The sequence below is a fragment of the Vanessa cardui genome, chromosome 12, assembly GCF_905220365.1.
Source record: "Vanessa cardui chromosome 12, ilVanCard2.1, whole genome shotgun sequence".
Taxonomy (NCBI): domain Eukaryota; kingdom Metazoa; phylum Arthropoda; class Insecta; order Lepidoptera; family Nymphalidae; genus Vanessa; species Vanessa cardui.
In genome coordinates this window covers 8,616,102-8,630,549 of record NC_061134.1, presented here as the reverse complement: position 1 = coordinate 8,630,549, position 14,448 = coordinate 8,616,102, and positions in this window count along the sequence as shown.

Genomic DNA, 14,448 nt, shown 5'->3' with positions numbered 1-14,448 from the left:
CAGTACTCAGTATTGTTGTGTTCCGGTTTGAAGGGTGAGTGAGCCAGTGTAACTGCAGGCACAGAGGACATAACATCTTAGTTCCCAAAGTTGGTGGCACGTTGATGATGTATGGAATAGTTAATATTTCTTACAGCATCATTGTCTATGGGTGATGGTGACCACTTACCATCAGGTGGCCCATCTGCTCGTCCACCAACCTATACCATAAAAAAAAAAAAAAAAATTAGAATTGGAGTTTGTCGATAACAATGGCTGGAGCTCTTCAAAATGAGACCATTTATTATTTGGAACACACTTCTGAACGCACATCTACGTCGTACACGGCCGCTCGTGCCACAATTTTGAATTCAATATTAAATTTAATGGATTTAATATTAAAATAACTCGATTTTACGAATTTTAAGAGAACATATATCCATATGTCCTTTAAAATCTATAATTATTGTGGATAGGTTTTGATCGGATGCATCATAGGCCTGCACAAAATTATTAATATAAATAAATATGTACATTTCTAAAGAAATATATTTATATAGACAATAGGTATACAACTGTACATGTATTATGTGTTGCACGAAGACCATAACAAAACAAAACTTTTTAGTATCGTTGTATTATTATTTTACTCAGATGTATAAAGTCCTATCACTAACTAACTTAAGCTCCTACTTGCTTGTTTATTAGCTTTCAAATACAGCGATTAAATAAATAAAATAAAATTAAAAAGTAGGTTTTTAATTTCGATTAAACTTGAGCATTATAAATTTAGCTCATCCATTTATTTGCTAAAATTAATTTCTTACATCTCCCCAGTATCAGTAGTTTTAATCAAAAGAATGTCTTTAACAAATGTTCCCGGCGTATTGCACCATGTGTGGTGTTTCAGCCTCTGAACGGTGTAAATAATGGCACAGAATATATCAATTTTTATATAAGGAAATTGTTTTTTTTTGCACACAAAAAAACTTCCGCAACTAATTGCTGATTGTTTTAAAGTGGCATTTATTTTATCATGGTATTTTTAAAGATTCGTACGTTTTCAACGAACGCTTAAGTTTTTGTTATGGAAAGTAAATTACAAGGTAATATTCATGTTGCATATCTAAAGAAATCTTAAGATTAAATGTTTCATTCATGATATTTTGTAAATTCAAGAAAAAAATTAACTTTCATTCACTTACGATTGAGTTAATTAGAGATTCGATATATAAATTAACTTTATTCGTGTCTCATTAAACGAAAGTTACTTTTTAATTACTCATCATTCTTAAATGGGAATTACAAATATTCAATGAAAAATTATACAAATGATAAGTGGTCACCACTAATACATTAGCACTGTAGGTATTATTCTTTCCTTACAATGATTCAAAAATATAATTTGCTAGTCGCAAAGACTGAAATCTAGATATAGGTAATACTTACATCTACATTATGGTATTACCTACATCTAGATCTGGATAGAACGAAATGAACAGAAATTTGAAACAAAGGATCTCCATTTGGGTACTAAATCATTTACGGTAAAATCCTGGACGTATGAAAAGCAACCTATAGCAAATTAACAGAGATTAAGTCTCTCTAAAAGTATGAGTAGGAATATTGTATATCTTTATTTGCAATCCAGGTTTTAACATCTTCGTTCATTTCTTTTTTGGAACCTGTAGAAACCTACCCAAGTCACTGCGGGAAACTACGGGCCATTGCGGTTATGTGGGAGTCTTTGGCACAGATCAGAAAGGTTGACAGCGATCTCGTTCGATGTTGATACAACGCATCCGCGGCCTTTCCAGTGCTGTCCGATCGCGGAGCTCTCCTCATAGGGCGAATGTAATCTCGCCCCTATCACACGCCTCATTGGTGCGTACCGCAGCGCGAGGCCGTCTGCCGCTATCGTCAGGGCCATCGGAAACAGGACACGCAGACTCTCACCTCACGTGTCCACTGCCGTATATACATAGTTGGACGTTGGAGCTGTGGGAGGGCCGAGACGACGCCTTCATGGTGTCCGTTAAGTAGGTTCAGCTCTTTCTATTACCAACTATGTAATTAATGTAACCTCAACGCTCACAAATTAATCCTTATAGATAAACTTGCATCCTAAATATGTATATGAGCTGCGAGCCTTAACAAACACATAAATTTTGACAAAGCCCTAGATGGATGAGATTTCCATTGAGATTATAAAAACAATGATGTCGAAGTGGATATACGATATTTGCACTCGAGTTTATTATTCTGGTGACAGGCCAAATGACTGGCCAAACTGTTTTTGTGCCACTTCACAAACAGGGGTCATCTAAGAAATACGAGTGCGAGGTCACAATCTTACATGAAGAGGGAGATTACGCTAAAACAGAAGACGACGCTACTTGCATCATCTGCACTGCAAAAAATGGGATGTATTAAAAAAATCGACACTAAAACGACCAATAAATCGATCAGACATGACGCATATGTATTGTAACAGTGGAGTGGTCTCGGATTATATTTTTTGTTGGTTCCATTGTTATCATCAACGGGAGCTGTGAAAACGATATCAAATAAAAAGAGTTATGTACTATTCGTAACGATTATGTTAACTTATTTTATTTAAATTTTGCTTTAAAATTTTATCATTAATTCTGCACTACAATGCAATTATTTATCATTACTTTTATATATTTGTATTTGATTGCGTAATATTTGATGTCGTTGTATTACCTATGTACTAAATATTGTAATGGTTAGAACGAAGTGTATATTATTAAATCCTTTAATTTTGCTTATGATTTTTAAATTCTTAAAGCCTATTAATTCAGCAAAGATAATTAGTTCAGTTTGTTAAGAATAAAAACTAAAGATTGTTTATTTACTCGTCACAGTACGAAGGTACGACGGTAGCTTTTCAGAATCTTTTCTTGATGTGCAAATCGTTAGTATTAAAATATTATTGATAAAATAAAAAAAAAACATTATAATTATGAAGCTTATGATTAACTTTTATTCAGTCAACCTAAGTAAACATATTTTAAATTTGGTACTGGGTATAAAATTATGTTTGAAAGCACTTCCATCATACTCTCCAAACTACACCCCGATACGGACAGGAAGAGAGCGCGTGCTCTCCAAGAAATTGACCGTCAGCTCAACGTGCATTATTCAATACAATTTTGCCAATAAATTAATGCTCACGCTGAGATCTCGCCGCACATACTAATGGCGACACGCGGCACGCCGCTTTTTGCACGGCCGCCTCCATTCAGCTTTCCATTGATACGGGACCGGTAAAAAGTAGCCGGACCCCTTGTCCATCCCACTAACTAACATTACCACTTTTTATCTCCGACAAGGACGTGATCGGTTCTGTTTCGGCGAGGTGATGAGAATCCATAATTGCACTGTCAATTGCCCGGACGTGGACTGACAGGAATACTAATTCGGGGTCGCAGTTAATTTGTGCTAATAGCCGTGTCTTCGTATAGAGATATTAAACTAGTGCGCCGCCGAGACTCACTTTTATTCGCTTTAAAACGAATTTAAATTACGAGCAAAACGTATTAATAGCTGTTTTATAATTTGCTTTAATTGATGCCGAGTAATCGACGAGAAAGGATGGGTATGAGCAATTTTAAAAGCACTTATAAATAGGACGGTAGTTATCATTGGGTATTTTAATTAAAACCATTTAGATAATAAATTACACAAGTAATAAATTACACGAGTCTTAAATTAATTGCTTATTAAGTGAAAGAAACGATTTGTACATTTTTTTTACTAAAGCAATATTCCAATATGTAAATTCATTAAAAAAATTATAAGACTATCACATTAGCACCTAAGCGGGTACTATAACATGCGTTATTAATATCATGAAGTGAGAAAATCTTAGTTGAAACGATGCGTACGATCGTAGTAAACGATATCCAACCCTTAAGCGCCACAAGATGCTAAAACATGGTCGAAACAGGTATAAAATTAATAACGACATGAAGGGGCTCATTACAGCGAGCACATAAAGCGATGGCAGCGATAAGTGATGCTCACATTAAAAAGGTAAAATATCGCTCGAGTGCCACCGTCTGTGTAACGATACGAATACACGATTCGGGAAAGATATTGATTACGGTAACATTTTTTGTCGGAAGGTAATTAAGTTGGTTACAATATTACAATTTTCTCTGAATTTCCATTATTAATAATAGACATTATTATTATTGTAATGCATACAATTAATATAACAGGTCAATGACGTAGTTTATTTTGATTTTTGTTATTTAAGCTAGTCAATCATCATCAAAAAATGTACAGAGAATAAATATATTAATTATAGCACTGAATGAATATAGAAATGTATTGAAAGTAGATTTCTTTGTAAAATAAACAATTTTCAATGTGTTTTTTATGTAGTTACCTTGGCAATTTATGTAAAAGTCAGATATTGCAATTTGCATTGGAAGATTTCTTATACAATTTACTATGAATTGCGTGCCCTTTTCCATATCAGAATAACAAATATGATTAAAAAATATACAGTATCAGAAAATAATCTCATCAGAAGATTAAACCATTAATTTTTTTTAACAGGTTGTCTAATTGAATCCAGCGGTAGCTGCCTCGAATTGTAACAATGAGAAAGGGCAGTCAGCGGCGCCGGAGCAAATTGTACCTAGTGTTTTCCTTTTGTATTCCAATTCCGAGCGGCTATTGGCTCATTTTAATGAGCTTCGATCAATGGGCGTAATTATTTTTTGTATCATTCTTTGTTGGCTTCGCAAACGCGCTGTCATCTCATATGGTAAGGCCCCGGCCCATTCGCATAGGCATTTTGCGCCAGTTTTTGCTTGCGTTTTTGGAGTATATCCGTATACAGATACAATTGCGTCCTCCAATTACCGTCTGTATGTATGGAAAGAAGCTCCATCTGGAACAATGTATAACAAGCTAACTATCCATTTACCGATTGCCGTATAAGTACCTCGTTTTCATGTCAGTTTAATGAGATGCCTCGTGGATGCCTCGAGTCGTCGTAGCTCGGTTTGAACATCAAAATATGCGTTCAATATTTAAAGTATTGATTCTATTTATGTTAACTTATTTGTCTCTTAAATTATGCACATTATAAATCGGACGCTTTTTAAAGTATTTTTTTGTAATTTATAATATCTCAAATTTTTCCATGATAACAAAATACTGAATTTAGGCAAATAATAATTTTCATAACATCACATCAGATATCACATCATCAGCCTGTTGTTGTCCACTGCTGGATATAGGCCACATATAGATATAGGCCCAAGCGCACGCCACTGTGGTCTTTCTCCGGCTACTCATTTAACATTTAATTCAATTTCATAACATAAAGCTTTGAAATATAATTTGTAATAATATTAATTTTAAATCAGATATAAACCTGAATACGTTAAATGACCTTAAAGAAACTTAAGAAAACTTTTACTACCTACTTAAGAAAACTTTAACTTTGATTAAAAGACATAAAAATATCTTTAATATTTAATCATTTTCGAGAAGATAACTTGTGACGTGTGCTCAGACCCAAAACGCTATTAATGATTTTATTTCTTTGTATCGTAAAGCCGCGCGTAATCAGCGCCTCAGTTCACTCATTACGTTTAATTTCTTAATCGCCTTAATTGAAATGTTAAGCTGGACTAAGATAACTCATTAATGCACGTGTCGGATTACTCTAACTTTTTTTAAGTCTCCGTATTGGCATCAACATATGCTCTGTATAAAAAATATATTATTTTTCGTCGAGCTATTAACGTAATAAATTAAACTTTGTTTATTTCAAAGAATCAAAATAAAACACTGTTTTTATGCACTCTTATATGTTTATATAACACATGTAATAAGATTTATATAATCAATAGAATATAATCAAATTCGAATAAGAACTATCCTCTTACTGTGAGTATAATTGCAAAGAGTATTATTAGTTAGTAATTAATCAAGTCATGTCATTCGTAATCAATGGCGAACTGAATATCTCAATTTATTTTAGCCCTGAATAATGATTGCGGTATCACCATTCGAATCCTAACCATTAATTCAACGCGCCAGACGAGTTACGAGTCGAACTTCAACAAATTATTTAGACAAGTTACACATTTTGGTTTTATAGAGTAGGTTGTAATTAAACATTATTTATAATTTTGTTCATATTGATTATGAAATTGCTGCAAATATTATAAAAACATAGTTAAAAATAATTATGTGGAAATAAATTTGAAATGCTATTTTTTTAATTTATATAATATTATATATGGAATGTCTGTCAGAATGTCATATGAATGAATGTAGTTTGACATAATATATATAAACAAAATGGGAAATTTCTATTCTGTACATAATTCAAATATTAATAAGATATGGTTTATCATTAATATTAATAATTTCGTACAGGTCTACGATAGACCCGATCGAAACATATCCATACTTACAGATCGTTAGAAAATTGTGAAATTTAGTCGATAATATATATCCGCAAAATTTATATTGTAGTGATTTTTCTATGTATTATTTAAATTATTAAATACATAAAATTCAATGACATCTAACGGGCGGCCATATTTGATGTTTACGGGTGCGTTTAGAAAATATGTAAATAATAAATTTGTACAGGGGTATGTGTTATGGATAAATGTTTATTGGTTATATTTATTTATTATACTTGGCGAAGCCGGTTTTTTATCTAGTAATTAAATATTTTGTATGTAATAAATATTCAAAATTGAAAGAGTATAATACGATATTATATTAACGACCTTTAACTTCATTCGAAAGAAATATTATAGTTATACTAAAGGCATATCTGTATAAAAAGCAGCGTAACAAAGCAGTAAGGCACTTGGTGAATAATCTGCCTTAAATTTCCGCTGTCAAGCGTCGCCCACGCGCGATCCAATATCAAATTGCCCTAGCCATTTCTGAATACAACTATTAATTAAACCCATTGAGCTTCCCGTATAATTTATGTTTTGGTACAAATTGACTTTTAAATTATCATTTCAATTAAAATTTATATATTTTTATTATTTGTGCTTAATGTTTTATTATATAAATATGTCAGTTTTCTTTTATATAGATAAGAATATATTTCTTGTATCGTTCATTAGTTACAATTTTCTAACTGAGCACCATCGTAGATGGAAGGTTCCGATACTAAATATAAAGCTTGTTTTACATAGTCTATGCGTTTCCCGCCATGGAATCTAAGATGTTATATACGTGTAAGTCTTGTACTCGTAATTATACAGACTGGCATACATCGTTCAAACCGATGTTCGTCCGATAGAAAAACTGATGAGTGGCCGGCTTGCACAAAGCCAGTCTTGATAGTCGTTTCGAATTTGTATTATTTATGTTTTATAGACACTACCTATTTATTCGTAGTTTACCTTAAGTTTATTTTTACAACATATATATTTTTTTAATATTAGAATCGTATTCATTATTTTTTAAATTTTTTTATTTGTTAAATTATATACATATAATTTAACAAATAAATATTTAACTCCTTTGACACATTTTTGCAATAAAAAAAACTTGTGAGAGTCTGTAAACCCTATTAGATATAAATAAATATACAACTATGCTAAGTGTTTTTCATTGTAAAAAAGCTTTTTGTGTCTAATTAGTTTTTAGTTACATGCATACGATCGCACGGTCGAGCTATTCGGATGGCGCGGGAACATTTTCCGGCCGGCAACGCCATTGTTCTACTGCTAATTGAATCGATGCCACTGATAGATTGTGTCCTGTTAACGTGCCCGATGTCACTGTATAGCTTAAACTGTAGTTAAACTGAAGCTTAACAACAATATTTTCATATGACATAATTATGGTACACAGTTATTATTAGATTAGTTCAACCAAGGAAACGATGGATGGATTGTGTGAAAGAGGATATGGTTAGAAAGAATGTTACTTGTAAGATGACGTCTGACAGAGAAATATGGAGGAAGAAGACCTCCTGCCCTTATTCCAATATTATAATATTTGATGATGAGTTATTATTAGATACTAGTAGTCGCCCGTGACTTCACTCGCGTTTTAGGATATTGTTTGACATGTTTTATGTAAAAAAGTAGCCCATGTCCTATCTTGGAGTTCAACTTTGCTTCATACCAAATTTAATCAAATTCGGTTCAGCGGTTTGGTCGAAAAAGAGCGACAGGCAGACAGAGTTACTTTCACATTTATAATATAAATATAGATTAAAAATGATGCAAGACTGAAATTATCCTAACATTATTAATAATAATAATTCATAAACATAAGGTAAAAATTAAATTTGTACTACGTAATCAGACCTATGTAATCATGTGATAGGATGAAATCAATCATAATATCATACGGTAAGTAATTATATACTTTTATAGAGATCGGTATGTAGAAATCGTAGCTCATAAGTCATTTATTATAATGTGAAATGCATATCAAGCAATTGCATTACACTAGATTACCTGGTGAGGATCTTGTTATGTTCCATTATATATCCAGATACAAAAAGATAACCTGCTCTATGCTTTACAATCGATTGTAAAATGAATAAAATATACTCATTATTATAAGTTACGAATGACTCGATTGGTCTTAAAAGTATTCTAAATTAATGTTTATTGCATTATAATAATTAGATATTGAATGTCTAAACTGTTTTAAAAATATTTAATATATTAATGTTAATAAATATAACAATTATGTAATATATAAATAAACTAACTAAAATTAATGGAACTGGCTATGGCTATTCTCAGTAAATTGTTAGCGCTACCATAGACTGTACAAATCGAATCTGTCTCGGCGCCCGCGCACCACAGACCGTATCGCGATCTAACGCCCGGACCGACGCGATATTAACTGTGTCATAGATAAAGGCTTACGAAAAACACCTTTATGAATTATTCAAAGGAAAAATAACTTCGAGACGAAAATCTTTTTTTTTAAATATATTTTAATTGAAATATTTTTAGCTAAGGTACCCTAGTATTTTAATATTAAACGTATTGTTACAGTTATCCACAATCGTCACATATATAAATTACATTTCTGAGTCTATATTATATTTGATCATATAAGTTTATAGTCATCATTCAAACATGTTCCTTTATTCAAATTTAATAGTTAAATTCGCGGAAAGGTAGCCTGTTTATAGTTATTATATTAGTTTGATATATTATGTAATGGGATTGTTCTATAATCATTTTAAAAAAATGTGATTTTCAAATAGCTGCAGCAGCGGAAAGTACCTTAACTAGCTTGATTATTAGTGAATAATAACCACTACTGATTTATTACAAGTTAATAGTAATACGTCTCGTGCTCAGCGGTTAAGGAAAACATTGGAGGAAACTTTCATATATAGGATGAGAATCTGCCAACACCATCAAAACGTGAAGCCGCATGGTGGAATTAGTTCCACTTCTCAAACTGGGAGAAGACCAGCAGTAGGACATCTACAGGCTCTAACTTTACTTATACTTTACACTTTTGCTTGTAAATAGTAATTTACAAACGTAACATATTGGGTTTTGTATGATGTTGACATATTCTTACTTGTATATTACGATGTTTGAATATTTAACAGGAAATCAAACGTACATCAATATTTCTAATATTAATTATAGCATAGCATTAATTATGGAGAGAAACGAAGACTTCATACAATTAATATCCACATCTTCGACGCAACACTCATCATAAATATTATGTAATTATGTAATTACAACTTTAATGAATGCTTCCCATTCAACGGATTGACTTCTTAACGAATTACGAATTAACTAAATTAACTAGCGGTACCCTGTGAGCACCTCAAGATTGATGTATTTCGAAATAAAATATTATCATGTAATGTAAATATGTATAAAACGAATATTCTTAGCTTCCATTTCAGAATTAGCCAAATTTAGTTGCTTATACAGGTTTCCCATTTGATTCTTCTTAGACAGTAGTATAAATAATGCTTTTTTTATATTTAAATGTAACTAGTTGTCCTATGACCTTTCTTAGAGTTCAAATTAACTTCATAACAAATTTAATCAAATTTGATTCATTGGTTTGGTCGTAAAAGAGAGACAGACAGTCAGGCAGAGCTTCTTTCACATTTACAATATTAGTAGGTATAGATTTTAGAAATATTACAGTGATATTAGTGTGTATAAAAATATCTTAGTTTCTTATTACATACATACATATGTAAAAATAACAAACTATTTTTTTTTCGAAAGTAGATAGAACAATAAATGTATTTTGACTTTGTAGTATCTAATGACAAAACTATATTTTTCTACAGTTATGTGTTACATCCGGTTTTTTTTTTTTCATTTTTTAGCCTTATCGACATCATTTAGATTTTATGTTTTTATTATTGACACAGATTTTTGAATGTGACGTGCTTCGAGCCGTACGTAAAAGTCATCGAATTTAGTCACAAAATTAAACCGAATCAAATGCATATAATATGTAAGCTGCACACGTAACAAAGATTACGGCTTATGTAATAAATTAATGAGATGATCAAGGATTTTAATTTGCATAATAATTTATTTCAGTGATGAAATAGATATACCAAATGCTAGGGCCGCATCACTGTGAACACATGATTTTTTTTTATTGATGCTATTTAAACCTACGTTTTAGTATTATTGATTAAGAGATTGTGAGTTACTATGTCTTCTTGTGTTGTTGTGTGTTTTTTCTCTATATTGCTATCCTTTTATTGATCTGGAGTCGAAATGGACCAGTGGTTAGAACGAAGGGAGAGGAGGCCTTTAGCCCAGCTGTGGGAATTTACAGGCTGTTGTTGTTGTTGATTGGTCTTCATAGATGTCTGAATTTTTATGTTGGTCTCTACCAACAAGAACCATCAAGAAACTCAAATCAAAAAAAATTGATCAAATAAAGATCCGTGTGATAATAAAATCAATCGGTAAAACGAAGAATTCACTTCGAAAAATATTTCTCTTCACTTCCTGGTATAGGAAGTGTTTTTATGTCGATGTTAGCATATTTTGACATTTTAATATTATCTTTTCTCTTCTAGTAAGTGTGGTTTATTAACGTCGGTTAAAAGTAAAATGTGAATAATTTGCTTTGCTAGCTAACGAAACATTTATTTAAACAGCATTCTTGTAACTGACATGTTCAGTCTTGCTTTTGAGTATACTCCCTCCGGCACTCCACACCTAACATGGGTAGCATAAGAAAATACCAACTTAAGTAACAACCATAATCTTTTCATTCACATGTACTAATTTTAAGCTACTCGTATAAAATAACATATGTTCAAAAATTGCGATTTATTGTGATACTACATAGTATATGTATTTCAGGCTCTGTACTTATATATACAACTTAGTAAAGTTTACATGTATTTCATTCGAGTACTTATGTCAGAGTCTTATTGAAATAAACAGACAGGATGAAGACCACCATGGTAACAACCTTGACGATCGTGAGATTTACGTCGACAGCTCAATGTGCCTTTGTGTAGGCCTCTGCATTATAGTAGTGAGAGCTTAGTGCACTATATAACTGCTTCGAACCTTAGCTTCCGAGCTCTATAATATTACTGTATTTAATTTTTTTATAATTAAACAAAAAACTTCGTAAGAGATTATACTTTAATTCTCTCCATGAATATTCAAATAATTGAAATTTGAAATACCTGCGACAAAGATAATATTCGAAATAAAATTAAATGCCTTAGTGTTATTAGGTATAGTCGGTAATATATTATCTTTTAGCTGTTAAAGTAAATGGTCATTATAAGCGGTTTCAGTTTGCTCCTAAGCCGCCTTAACAAAATTATCGAATTGATACGAATTTTAAAAATCAACCAAACCGTAAAACCTTGCGTCAATTAGAATTACAAATAAATAATAATCGCCGCGGCACATCTCAAACGGACGCCATAAAAAGACACCTACCGCTTCGCCGCTACGACGACGACCGTTTTTTTTCTCTATTTTCCAAACATCGAAATTCTAACAATAACAACGACAAGCTAACCAGTCTATAACTTGTTCAAGGCTCCGTTCGATTAGACACGCTGAAGTCGAGGCAAAGGTGTGAATCGACATTTAATAAAATAATTTATCGGACGCTGATGTGTTTTTAATGACTGAGAGGCAACCGGTCAACGGTCGCCTTCTTGTCATGCGACAACTGCAGTGTAATAGTCGCGGAACAGTTACTTTGCATGGCAAACGAGGAGCGAAACACGTAATGGGGTACTCGATGTTAAAGATACTAATTATGTCGTTAAAGATGTATTTGGATATAACTATCTAATGATTTATTTTTTTTATTATTTAATAAATATTGTAGTTTCGTATTGAAATAAAACAAATTGTAGAAGTCTTGGTAACTATTCATCATAGATCACTGAAATATTACTTCATTTGTCATTTGAATACATATTCATTCACAATACGAGCTCTCTAGATCTCTTATTTTTCTATACATTGAATCATCGTAAAGAGCATATTAAAGTCTATTGTAAAAATAATGCAATTACAACCTTGCTTATTGCAACTGTAATAAGCTTGCAAGGTGTTATAAGCGTAGACTATCTGTCAATAGAGTCTGTGAGAGAGTGGATAGAGTTTTCAGTACATAATTCACGGTCTTCACTTAAGCTTTAATTTTAAGATGCTTTCGAAACTATTATTGTGGCATTCAAATTGAAAGACAAGTAATGTTACACTTTATTTATTTGAACTCGAACATTTCATTTAGTATATTGTAATCAAAAGGTTCAAATAAAATAAATTACTGAAAATAAATAAAATTTAAATATGTATTCCAATAAAAAAAAACATAAATGAAAGTGTGTCCACTATCATTATGTTCATGTATAATTTGTTCTTAAAATTTAAAATTGCGATGCACGCATCTGATAGCGATGCGGTATCTAAGGACAATCGATGAAAATTGCTTTCACAATTCGATTATTGATTTCGTAATTAAAACGCATCGAATGAATGTGCGCGTTGAATATATTGCAAATTACAAATGATGAATACATTCGTGGTGATGTCATCGAACCGGATTTCCTTCTGAATAAGTCAATACAATTTATCGTTTCGACAATGTTATCGTTTGTCAATGATATTCTTAAGTTATTTTTTTGCCAATGCACTCATTTAAATTAAGAGTTTCTTTACATGCAGTTAATTCATAGCCAATTTTATTTTTTTAATTGTCAGTAAGTTATGTTTTACATTATAGCCAAGGACACGATTTTAAACAGACAATATTTTTTTTAAATATTTTATAATGAAGGCTTCATTATAATGTACAAGCTCAACTACGTTTATACAAAGTGTAGTTGAGCTTGTATATTTTTTTACGTAGGCAACTGCTTTTTTCTTCGCTAAGAGGTTTATATATAATAACTTAAATGATTATTTTGCACACATTATACAAGTATAAATTTAATTTGCATTAATCATGATACACGTTTTTCAGCAATATCTACGCAGATTGGTATAACAAGTATCATAAATATGTGTACTAAAAACGAAAATTCGATTCGCTGCCTATTTGTTATTTGACTGAAACATGGTGTTATTCATATATTTAATGCGGAATTATACGCATCCATGATTTTATGGTACGTTGAAGCCGTACTCCATTGTAGTACAAAAATATATCCGTACGTCAGATGACAGTTCATATGAATGGAAATAATTACGGCGCTATGGAGTACAATGGGAGGTAACCGAGGTAATGTAATTATTCACCGTCAGATTGCTTTATGACTTCGTATGCTAACATTTTAAGTTAAAGCGTTACCCGGCCAAGTACCGATCGCACAAAAACGTGCCTCTTCAATCATGTCTCCCTTAATCGATTTTCGAAAATGCACTCCGGGCGCTTATTTTTTCACCTCTCATTCGAATGCGACCGCGTCGCATTAAATAACATCGATAGCCAACGAGTAAATTGCGCTGTTTTATCGTGTACATGATACAAGTATTGTTATTTAGTTTAATGGACGATTTTCTGTATTGATTAATGTTAAATAGTAAACTTTAAATTGTACTAGCGTTGTTTTATTTAATTTTTTGAGCACGATATTTTCTAGAGATAAAATTCTCGTATATATTTAACAATATCTGTATTTAAACACACGTATGTACGTGTATATAAATTTAAATTTACAAATTTAAGCTTTTATTAACATTTCCTTACAAAAATATATTTTTGATGGTAAATTTTACCGTGCTCAATTTATTTTTCAGATAGATGAGTTTGAGTATCTTCAAAAGATTACTTTATGTGTCGCAGACAAACAGCTAATATTTTCAATAACAACATATTTTGAAATTACTCTTAGTGTGTTTTGGAATTATTTTGAGCGCTACTCACATTAGTATGCACAGCGTGTCTCACAACGCCGACACTCATTCATCCGCAGACAATCAAAAACAA